Raw genomic sequence first — 12,269 nt, forward strand, 5'->3', positions numbered from 1 at the left:
GGCCTGTGGCCCTCACATCCTGCGGCTGCAAGCTGCTCGAACGGGTGGCAGTGCGGAGGATGGAGGCCATCGCTGCGGAGGAAGAGGCCATCCCCGAGCAGCTGACGGGCTTCCGGAGGCACCGAGCAGCCACCGACTCCATCGCCGACGTCGTGGCGGCCCTTGAAGACGCCAGGGCCACCAAGCAGGTGGTGGCCCTGGTGCTGCTGGACGTGAAGGGCGCCTTCGACAACCTGCAGCGTCATGCCATCTCCCTGGCCATGGAGGAGGCTGGCATTGCGGGCAAGCTGCGGGGCTTCGTCGAGGCGTTCCTGACGGGCCGCACAGCGCAGGTGCAGGTGGGGGACGCCCTCTCGGCTCCCCGGCCAGTGAACGTGGGCACCCCACAGGGATCCGTCATCAGCCCCTTCCTCTTCAACCTGGTGATGGCAGCCCTGCCAGGCGGCCTGCCCAGAGGAGGGGGCCACCGAGTGTACATTTCGGTGTACGCCGACGACATCGCCCTGTGGGAGCTGGGGCCGAAGGGTCAGGGCCGAGCCATTGTACAGCAACTGCAGGCGGCCATGGAGGCAGTTCGTGCCAAGCTGGCAGGCGTCGGCCTACAGCTGTCGGCGACAAAGACCGACGCCATGCTGGTATATCCGGATGCCGCCGCCCGTGGATGGACCCGGCGCCTGACAATCGATGGCGAGGAGCTCCAGTGGAGGACCAGGGTGCGGTACCTGGGGCTCACCCTGGACCACCGACTGAACTTCCGGCAGGCGGCCAAGGAGCTCCGAGCCAGGGCGCAGCTGGCCACCACGGCAGTGCGCAAGATGGTGGCCCGGGACAGCGGCTGCTCGCAGCGGACGGCCCTCCGGCTGTACAGTGCCTCGGCGGTGGGTCTCCTTATGTACGCGCTCCCACTGGTGACCCTGCGGAAACCCACCTGGCGGCAGCTGGAGGGAGACCACCGCAAGGGGGTCCGCGCTTGCCTCGGCCTGCCCCAGAGCTCGCCGTGCGAGAAGACGCTGGCCGAGGCGGGGGCGTGGACCCTAGTGATGACAGCTGACTTGCGGGCACTTGGCCAGATTGACCAGCTGAGACGCGCAGAGGGGGGCGGTCCGCTGCTGCGGCGGCTGAAGAGCCACCACCACTCGCGCATGGGGCGCATGCTGATGCTCTACGAGGAGGTGGTGGGCCCCGTGGACGCGGGACCTCGTGGCCCCGCTCCTGCTCTGGCAGCTGACGTGCGGCTGGACCTTCCGGGGCTGCACAGCAAGCGGCGGACACCCCACTGCGGGCAACTGCAGCTGGCCCGGGGTGTCGTCTGGGGCGACCTAGACGGCCACGCCCTAGTATACACAGATGGCTCGGTGCGGGAGCAGCAGGGGTCAGCCGCAGCGGCCGCCGTGCTGGGAGAGGCCACCCGACAGGCGCGGCTGTCCTATGCCTCTTCCTCGGCCACGGCTGAGGTGGTGGGGGTCGGACTGGGCCTGGACCTGCTGCTGGAAATGGAGCCCTTGCCCGAGCGCTGCGCCCTGCTGTGCGACTCGCGAGTGGCCCTGGGGCGTCTTCAGGACGGAGACTCGCACTCCCTGTTGGTGCGTGGCATCCGGGAGAAGGCAGCACAGCTGGCGGACCGGGGCACTGAACTGTGCCTGCAGTGGGTCCCCGCCCACATTGGTCTGGATGGCAACGAGCGGGCGGACGAGCTGGTCGCCAGGGCACACGCGCTGCCTCCGTCGGACATGGTGGCTCAGGCGGCAGCGGACGACGCCCGCCTGCTCATCCAGCGACACATCCGGACCAAGCATCCGGACCCGCGGCTGCGTGTCGGAGGGTGCCTACCGCCTGTGTGGGCCTCACGCCAGCCTCGACGACTGCGCTCGGCCATCCTGCGCCTCCGAGTGGGGGACGTGTGGACGGCGGAGCGGAAGCACCGTCTGGGGCGGGCGACCAGCCCCTCCTGCACCCACTGCCGAGCGCCCGTGCAGTCCCTGCCGCACGTGCTATACGAGTGCCCCAAGTTTGCGGCAGGGCGGGCAGAGCTTCTGGTCGTGCTTCACGGAGCGCGGCCACTCGAGGATCTGCTTTGGCCCCCGGGCAGTGCTAGGGAGCGAGACAAAGTGCTCGAGGCCCTGGGTACATACCTGCGGGCCTCGGGGCTGCACAGCGCACTCCACTACAACTCTGCCTAGCTGCCCAGATTGTGGAGGAGTGCTGCTGCTGAAGCAGCTTCTGTACTTGTGTGTGTGCGTGTGTGACCCCTTTTACAAGTGTGCTGTGTCCTTTGTATATTCACGTGTTGTCTATATCTGTAGTGTTTCTCTGTAATGTTAATTTTCCCAGTGTGTAACCCTTTTTTTATTTTCTGTGTTTTATATTTACCCTTATTCCCCTTTTTCCCTTTTTTTCTTTTCTGTTTTATATTTACCCTTGCGCGAGTTACATGCATTGTAATGTCAACCTTCTCCCCTATCCTCCTATTCCTATGTATTCTTTTCTCCCTATCCTCCCCCTCCCCCCCTACACCAGCAGGCGTTCCGGTGTCCGCCCCCTAGGCGAGACAAATTACGCCTGTTGGTGGCTTTTCCTTTTCCTAAGTACAATAAATACATACATACAGTTCAACTTTATCGTCTTATCGAGAGAGTTTTGGCAAACAGCTGTATGAAATTTTCTACCTGCTTCTGTTCCTGCGTGCAAAAGATTAGTGAAAATATTACTTTAAATTTGACAATCTTGATTGCTACTTCCCACTTGGATGTAATTGTTTTCATGTAAAAGAGCGCATGCCATTCCCATGGCGCTTCCAGTACAAGGGAAATTCGTAGCTATTTTTTCTGTTTGTTTTTTCGTTTTAGTAGACGCTTTTAAAATACCTATACATGGGCCATTGAGATAACACAAAGGCCGTTGCACAGGTCACAGCTCTGCATATCAGGCTCAGCCATAGAACGGTGAAGAAAAGCTTGTTCGACGTAGGGGTGCAGTTTGTGCTAAACTGCCCAGTTGTGTGCTGCCTCTTAGGTTAAGGTATGGCACAGGCGAGGAGTAACACCACAAGTAAAGTAAACGCGTCACTCTCGGGAGATAGTCTATATACAAGAATGCGCCTGTGAAATCAATGGAAACTCCTAATCTAACAATTCTGACTCTGGAGTAACAATGAAATTTCTGTTTATTGGTAATTTTTCTACACCGAAGTGATGTTCTGAGGTTCTGGTTAATCTGAATTTTTGGCATTGTCGCCAGGTAGCAGTGTATGCAACATTGTTCTAACGCTTCTTATACACCTGTTGTTCATCCTGAGCATTGACGGTGACAGACTTATGATTCTGTGCTGCTGGGAAAGCGGTGTCGTTCTTTGGGTGTTCTTATTGCTGCTTAAAAGACCGTGAAGATGTGCACACAACTTAAAAAATAAACATAATAATAATGCCTATACATTGGGGTAATTTTCGCTAAGAAACAAGTGATGAGAATGAATTATATTTTGAATCACAAAGTGTAAATACGCCTATTTAATTAGTCTAACAAAATTTTATACCATGTCTTTTCCAAGATTTCACCAATGTAATGGCAAGTTGTGGAGCAGGTTTACAGTTTCCTTTATTTTATACGAGGTCGAGCAGCAATGAAGGTGATTAAGACTGCAGCGTACTATCAGGAAGGCACAGGAATGTTTGCTGTTTTGGAAAATTGATTTCTGCTGAAGGAATGAAAGGTGTATTGCTAATAAAGAGCGAGCCATGACTGCGATTCCAGGGATCGTACAAAGCTACTCGAAGAAAAGAGCAATCCACGAACCTTGGTTTTCACGCACGCAATCGCCCTTAAGCGCATAGAAACGCCCCTAACTTTAATGTGTATCGAACTGTCGAACAAAAAAGCCCATTTGAAAAGAAAGGTATAGCCTGCTGGTGAAAAATTCGCCTTATAAAGTGCGTATTTCTTGGATGATATACGAAAGCGAAAAAAATATGCCAGATCATATTTACTGAAGTGCACTAGCTTTTCATTTATTTGTTTTTGTGATATATGCAATAAATTATTTTCTTTTTCAGTCGTGCAACTTTACTGCCACGGTATCCTATGAAGGCTGGTTTGTGGTTCACTATGCCGGAGATGAAAATTCAACATACACACCCATAGGGGTCGGAAATCTTGGAGGCCAACAGGACGGGTTGGTTCAAAAAGGTGAAAGTACTTTGGGCTACACTATTAAAGGAATATATACACAAGAAGTATGTATACGTGGAGGGCATGGCTGAGAGCCTTGAATCATAAAATAAAGGTCTGCATTTTGCGAGGGACCCTATTCGCAGATTTTTTTCCCGTTTTTTGCTTCTTTGTTTGTGCATGTACCAGATTGCAACAATTTCGGCATATTCTGGGTTCTTTGTCTCGGTAAGAAAAGGGATCCGATTTCGACTTCTTCGGGATAAGGTACTCCCTCTGCGAATAAACGGACAGGTAGTTCTTCCTTAATGTGCAGATGAAAAGCACGGCAAAGCGACGGCCGTTGGCCCGGTGTGCGATTGCGCATCGATTCACCTTTTCAAGGTACGAGGCCAGACTAGAGCTGCAAGTTTTCATGAAAATTTGAGGTGCTTGAAAAAAACAGGTTTTTTTCTAGTTTTTTTCAGAAAATTACGAAAACTTGGAAAAAAAGACTTGTGCGCACACTGTTTTAAAAACCCGACACATTTATTTAGTAGCACTTTCCAGAATATAATTGTTTCATTAATGCACACAAAAATTCCAGCAGAGCTTTCAGTTTCAAAATCAATGGAGTGATTTCACGTCAATTCCTAAAGTTCCGATCAAAAAGTGCGAACAGTCGTCAATCCGTGTCTGATTCGGTTCCGCTTGCCACGTCGATTCTTTGCTGTGAAGCCGACGAAGCCTTCCGGACATTCAGGTTCGAGTGCACGTACACGAGCTTCTGCACGCGATCGCCTGAACGCCGGTTGCATAGCTTGGTGTGCACGTTTCCGAATTCCGCCAGTTCCTTTCGCAAGCCGCAGAAGAAGGGGGAATTTGCAGTATTTGACCGGCGATGGGATTTAAGGGTTCATTAAAGCAACGTCCTTCCCACCACGTGGATGGGTCTAGATGTTTCGCAGACTCCCAAACTCCTTCACTGGACCAAATTCCTTTGAGAGTCCGGTATTGTGCGACGTTAGATCAAATTTTCCCGACGTCTAGCGAGAGCTTTTTTGCATGTTGGGAAATCCAGTCAAACGTGACCACAATTTGCGCGTCAGCTAGGTTCTTGCCGCGATACCTTGGATCCAGGAAATTAGCAGAATGTGAATGGGTCGCAAACAAAACTCTTCACGCCCCCTGAGCCCACGCAATATGTGAGACTTTTCGTCTTCAGTGAAGGAGCTAGGAGGAGGGGGGGGGGGGTACTGTGTTTTTTTCAATTTTACCTTAGTTGAAAAAAACGAAAAAAACATGTTTTTTTCCTAATGCTTTTTTGTTTTTTTCAACTGCTCACATCTCTAGGCCAGACTGAAGTACTCTTTCCCAGACCGGTTTAAAAGAATGGCAACTTTGCAGGATATGTTAAGTCGTGACTCCTGCACCGCATGATGGGAAGTGTAGGGTATCGTATAAGTTAGGGTTAACGATGGAAACCGTTCTAGTGGGAAACGCTGCAGATTCTGCGCCCGACGAAGACCTACAGCCACTTCCCTCTAGAGCGTCCTCGGTGGACGTCGACATGGGTCCTCAGTGATATCCGAGTGCGTTTATTTTCAGTCGTTGACGGCATTGTTCAAAGGTTTCATTTCATTGGCGTACGTACAGTGGAAGCTCAAATATTTCGTTTTTGTACTATAATTAGGTGTGTAGAGAAGCTCTCTAAGAACTTTCTACTGCAAGCAAGGGTGGTCCTGTGGGGTTGTGCAGCGTTGGATATTATTTCAAACGTGAAGTAAATGACTCGGCGTAAACAGGGTACATCCAGTACAACGGGGGAGGACGTTGGTAGAGCAGCAGACCTTATATTTGGGTGTTCATAGCTGCACAATAAACCTGGTTGGAACCGTTCATGAGTGTGACAACCCTATCTGAAATTCAAGCCCAGTCTTTAAACACATCTACAAAAAAACGAGAGTTTGTTGTGACACTAATACTGGAGCGTGGTCGGCATAGCATTGCTGTCATGCGGTACTGCGTACGCCAGCGGCAAGAGACGGGCATGACGTCCCGAGCTGTGCCCCCTACCCTTGAATTATTAGTATTATTTCTATGCCAAATGGTGTTTCGCGCAGCTCCCTTCGGCCTACCTATCGCCAAATACGGTTGAAGTCGGCGCCACAGCTCAGCTGATTGCTAGCCACTCCGTTTCAATATCGGCCATCAATCCTCGGACACACACGCTATCATGCCATTCTTTGAGCACATTCGATCTTATGCACACCAAGTGTAGTGAAGTCATAAATTTTATTGTAAAAAAAGGTTCAGTACAAAAAACGGGACCTTCCCTGAAAAAATTGATATACATAATTTCACAAAATGCAGCAAACAGGAGATTCAATGAAAAATGTGTTTTTTGCATAAATACGTAATTTTTGCACTCGTATTAGTAATATTGTAGATGTTTTGTTCCATAAAATGAGAATGTTGCGGAAATGTAACTAAAAAACCCGCAACTACAAATATCTAGAAAAATAAACAATAAAACAACAAGTATCGATTAGTACTAATTATATTATAAATTTGCATTAAAAATGACCATTGAGCATAATGTATAAATAAAAAAAACTATTTTTGCCCTCAGTGCTGTATATATGCCTACCAATACAATAAACATTACAAAAGGCTATGAATTCTGTTTCTGCAGAGGGGATTTAAAAGCAGTTTTGAAAGAGTGCACTGCATCCAGTTCTTTATTTTTCTTAGGAAGTCCATTCCAAATGGTAAATGCAAGAAACTCACCGTTTGATTCCCGTAATTATTTCGATGTTAATGGGGAATGAAATTACATTTGCCGAAACTCCTGTGAGGTTGGGATGCAGCCAGAATGAATGCAGCCAAAAAATCAACCAGAAGAAGTAAGTTATTATATAGCACGATAGAGGAAGATACAAAGATTATAACTGACGAGATCCGCAAAAGTCAAAACGTAGTAAGTTTCTAGTAGCGGCTTTCTCTGGGCAAGGTACAGACTCAATCAGATAATTATAAGGGATGGATTCTGGATCTTTCGGACTGACGGAAGATGACTTTTTCCTTATGTCCAAAAAACTGATGTAATAAGTATGTTGAGAGCGAAAAAGGTAATAGCGAAAAAAGTAATAAGGTAATAGCGAAAAAAGATAATAGCGAAAAAGGCAAAGAGCGAAAAAGGGTAATACGTATGTGAGAGCGGCGTCTTAGGCCTTGGTGCCTTGGCGTTTTTGCTGCCGAGATGAAACCGTTGGAGGATGACGTATACAGATTTGCTGCAAAAGAATCGTTTTACTGAATCATGAAGCGTGCTACCGCGAGGGGAATGAAAACGAGTTCCCCGGAGTGTTTTAGTGGCGTTTAGGCCTGTGGAGATGAAACGTTCCAGCGGGAGGCGTTGGAGCAGGAATGTACCGGTGCTTTAATACCTTGACCGCATGAGACACCGTGAACCCGAGCCCCTGATCCTCGCCCCTAAAAACATCTTTCATGTTTCACCGCCTCACCGTACACTGTTTTCTTAACCTTTCGTTGGCAACATGACAGCCTGGCTTTTTCTGCAGCACCCATTACGATGTTTCCTCTGAACACGCCGCATACTTTGCCGCTTTCACAAAAAGAACGCACGAATTTGCACCCTCTACGAAATTCTGCCAGCAGCCACCGAGGTGTTTTTCCTGGGATATGGCCGTTGCTTCAAGCTAATGACACCGAGTGTGCCGGCATTTAAAAAGTTCAGCCATGATTGGAATGCAGCGCTGGAGTCAGAACCTATTTAGCTCATTATTTCAAGACAAAAATGACTCCTCTATGTTTGTAATGCTGGTTCGCATGTTTTTTTTACCTTTAGGTAGTAAAACTTAGTGATCATTCATTATATAGATAATGTTTGTGATACTGGCTGTGGCTTCCTCGACTTCGCGAAGGCATGTGACTCTGTCTGGCATGATTTACCTACTCTCAAAGTGAGCTTGCTAAACATAGATGACAATGTATTTTTTTGATCAGAAGTTTCCTTCCTAACCACACGGAATATTTCACTGCTATAATTGCTAATGGTTTTTCAGCCGCATCATCTCCGGCCTTTTCCGGTGTGCCACAAGGGTCAGTCCTGGTGCCAATTCTCTGTCTCATTGTCGTTTACATTAAGGACCTTCCCAGCTGCGTCGCTCACTCATTTAATTAAAGCTTTGAAGGTAATCGTGTTTTATATTAACAATTAATTGCCACAATGATTTGCATAAACTTCAGCGTCACCTTAGCAGCGTTTTTAGTTGGTGCGAGAAATGCCTTGTAAAATTATATATCATAAATTCCAAACCATGCGGTTATCTAGGCGACATAATAACCCGCCTTCATATGATATGAATAATATACCCTCTTCCGTTAAATCGTACACATACCTCGGGCTTGATATCACAATCCATCTGTCTTGGAACATGTGTGTAGCAGACAAAACTAACAGTTCCAACGGCTTTCTTTGATATTAGCAACAGAAGATCTACTTCGTGCAATCGCCTGTTAAATTAACAGATTGTAAGTTACTTGTTCGTTCAAAATTACTCCACGCCTGCACCATCTGGGACCCCGGAAATACCACTCTCGCCCAGTTCATTAAAGCCATCCAGACTCACGCCAGTTGTTTCATCTTATCGAACTATAGCCGTAATGCAAGCGTCGCCTCAATTAAAGCTTTTCTTGGCATACCTGTCTTGTCGGCTCTTTGCAAATATCAGCGTTTTGGCCATTTCCAGATTTTTTTCCACATCACTCTCCTGAATCAACAGGTGATGCTTCCGCCTACATATATTCCTTCCCGCACAGGCCTTAGAAACAGTGTTGGTGTTCCTTCTTGTAGAACTAACCTATATAATGTATATTTCATTCCAATAAGCAGAGCTGACTGGAACTACATTCCCGTCTGAACGGCTCCCATCTCAGAACACTTCCAGTGCCCTACAAAGCCTCATATATTAAAGGGCGTAGTAATACGATGTGCTCCCACTTATGTTCTACGCCTGTTGGCTGTCATAGCTCGGTACGCCCCCCTCCTTTCTGTAGTACCTCTCGGTCCTGAAAACATTGTAAATAGATAAGTAAATAAATAAAATACTTAGGGCTCTATCATATATATATATATATATATATATATATATATATATATATATATATATATATATATATATATATATATATATATATATGTATATGCTGCCGGTGGTATGGCTCTTTGTGGAACACCTGGGCGTGAAGAAAGGCTATTTGCAGTTTTAACGAGTCAAATCAACCCTTGAAGAGAAATTGTAACATTAGCAACCCTCGGCAGCAATACAGGTCTAACATAGTGAAGTTGCGTTTCATATAGAACTCGTGGAATTCTCTTCTATGATGTACTTCGGGGTTCCCTAAACATATCACTCTGTATTCATATTACCTAACGATGCCACCACTCTTGCTGGGCGTGTTGCTCTGCAAGGCTGGGATTCCACCAGCTGTTTTTGGTATGTATATAGGATGAAAAATGGAGAATGCTTCGGGACCATGACTTAGCACGCAACTATAAGTTTTTACACAAAGTAAGAGCTCTGGCCAGAAAACATGGTGAATGAAATGCTACTTGGAATAGATACATGGCTAATGGTGTTAACGCGGCTCAATTCCTTTCATATCGTTCCAAGGTGTTCCTAGGTAGTTTCAGCCTTTCCAAAAAACTAATTCGCCAGTAACAAATATTATTCTGACCTGCGCCGTATTAGACGTAGAGCAATATTTAACGGAACGCATATCGCATATCGTAGGCATGGTAAGCGATGGTATAATAGTAACATAAAAAAACAAGTTCGCTGCATAGTTTACCTCGTCAGGTAGGCAAACGTAAGAAAAATAGAGGAAGTTTATTTTAATAATAGGGAAGTTACGGCTTCTTACAAAGACAAATTTAAAGTGACCTACAGGTAAAACATACAGTGCTGATTTTGGATTGCCTACTAATCAAAGTTTTTGCTGCTGGCCTGCCTAGTACCAGGCACCAGACGACAGTTCCTGCATTGACTCAAGTTCAGCTAGGTATCTCGCGGTAGAAAATGATCAAAGCATACAGCCGCCCACTTTTTTTAGGCCTGGGAGTACCAGTGACAGCTGGAACACCGCCACGTCATCCGATCGCCTTCCAGAAGATTCTGCGCGGGAGTAGCTCACGCAAGTGTATCGTGTGGCGACCAGCGTACAGCATGCGGAGGAACGGTAGCGGACTCGGCGAGAAACAGATTGGCAGTGCAGCACAGCTCTCTTTCTCTCTCTCTCTCTCTCTCTCTCTCTCTCTCATGTCGACGCTGGTTCCACTATTCTCGTATCTTCAGTTGTGTGGGCACACTGTTGCTTAATTAACAGTTGTTTCAGTGTCATTGGTGCAACTGTTGGTGCAAATGGGATGGGCTTAAGCATCCCGTGCAGCGTACCCCTCCGACTTACTGTACAGCAAGCCCAATACTTACCCCCGGGTGTTGTGCCTTGCTGGATGAGGGCAAGTCACGTGTAAGCCGACGTCTTCCTAGTCAACCACCCGAATTCCGACTCTTGCCTGCAAAAGCTCTACTTGTTAGTAGAAGGGACTGCGCATTATTGGTAGGAAAACCGTGAGGCTTCGCTTTCACCATGACAAATCTTCGGATGACCTAAATCTGGTGTTCGCAAACCCTTAACGACGACAGCATGCCTTCAGAAAACAGTCCAAGATCCAAATGAAACTGTCACTCGCTGCGAGGAAGCTACGGCGCGTGATGTAAGACTTTGAAGGAAATGAAAGCGTGGCCCACATTTGATTTAATTCACGGTTTAAACTCCCTAAGCATTCAGCACGGCGTCAAATGAAGAAAACGTCTAACCTGGTGGAAGATCATGGCTTCTTCTGGCGCCTGATGAACTGCGAGAAAAAAATGAAAGCCTGCCATGACGACCCCATCACGGAAAAACTCGGCAATACTCGCCCACCTTGGAAAGTAAGCGTGAGGTACTACTAGCCGCGACTCGCGAATACTATACGTCATTACAATAAGGCTTGCCTTGTGTGTAAAAGACGAAAAACAACTCTCTGAGGCCATGCAGGCTTTCTGCCCCCGATTACCCCGCGGAAGGAACCGTTCCAATAAATTGGAATGAACTTATTAAGCCCATTTCCTAAGTCAGCGTGGGGAAATCGGGGGATCATTGTTGCGACTGATTACCTCGGTCCCTGCGGCGAGCGAAAGCACTACGGGCAAGAACAGCGACGAAAGTGGCGAAGGTCTTTCTCGAATTTATTGTATTACGGCATCGCGCTGCCGGGGTACACTCTACTGACAGAGGATGCACATTCACGGCAGTACTCGGGCAAGAAATCTCACGGTCAGACGGAACGATGACCTGAGACGGCTAGTTGGTGCATGATGCTTACAAAAACAGCGCCAAGAATTTCACGATCGGAATTAAAGAGAAACACTGTGCTGAACAACCAACTGACATTTCTTTATATGAACAAAGAATATATGTAATAACGGTCACGATGCACTTTCCAGGAAAAAACAACGGCGTGCCACTCGCAAACAAGTGGGCTACCCTACCGGATATATAAGGCAATTTCCAACATGGTCGCTACGTGCGTAGTCGTGAAACAGAAAAGGTGGAATGAGATAATTTCCTATGTTACCTACCCATACCCCGCGCCCATGAATAAAATACCGCGGCGTCGCCATTTGAACTCCTGCACCGAGGAAGGTAACTACCATGCTCGATGGCATGCCGCATCCCCAAGCGGGTGAGACCTCCGACATTGATTCCAAAGTTGTGTGGCAGCGCCCCGGAGAGGCCCGTCAGCTATCCAGAACTCGTAAACACGACTAGAAGCGCACCGACACCCTTCCAAATAATCTCCGCCGTCGAGAGGTGCAGTTCATTCCTTCTGACAAAGTATGGATGTGAACACCAGTACGACGTCATGGCAACATCCAAAAATTTTTGAAATGCTACTTTTGTCGAACAACATAACCCGTCGCGACGGTGATTTGACCTACGACATATTACCCGATGAGATTGAAGCGTTGAACATGCAGCGCTCGCTGCATGCAGGG

Source organism: Haemaphysalis longicornis, unplaced genomic scaffold (assembly GCF_048455015.1).
Source record: "Haemaphysalis longicornis isolate Haplotype H1 unplaced genomic scaffold, Haemaphysalis longicornis Haplotype H1 scaffold_3, whole genome shotgun sequence".
Taxonomy (NCBI): domain Eukaryota; kingdom Metazoa; phylum Arthropoda; class Arachnida; order Ixodida; family Ixodidae; genus Haemaphysalis; species Haemaphysalis longicornis.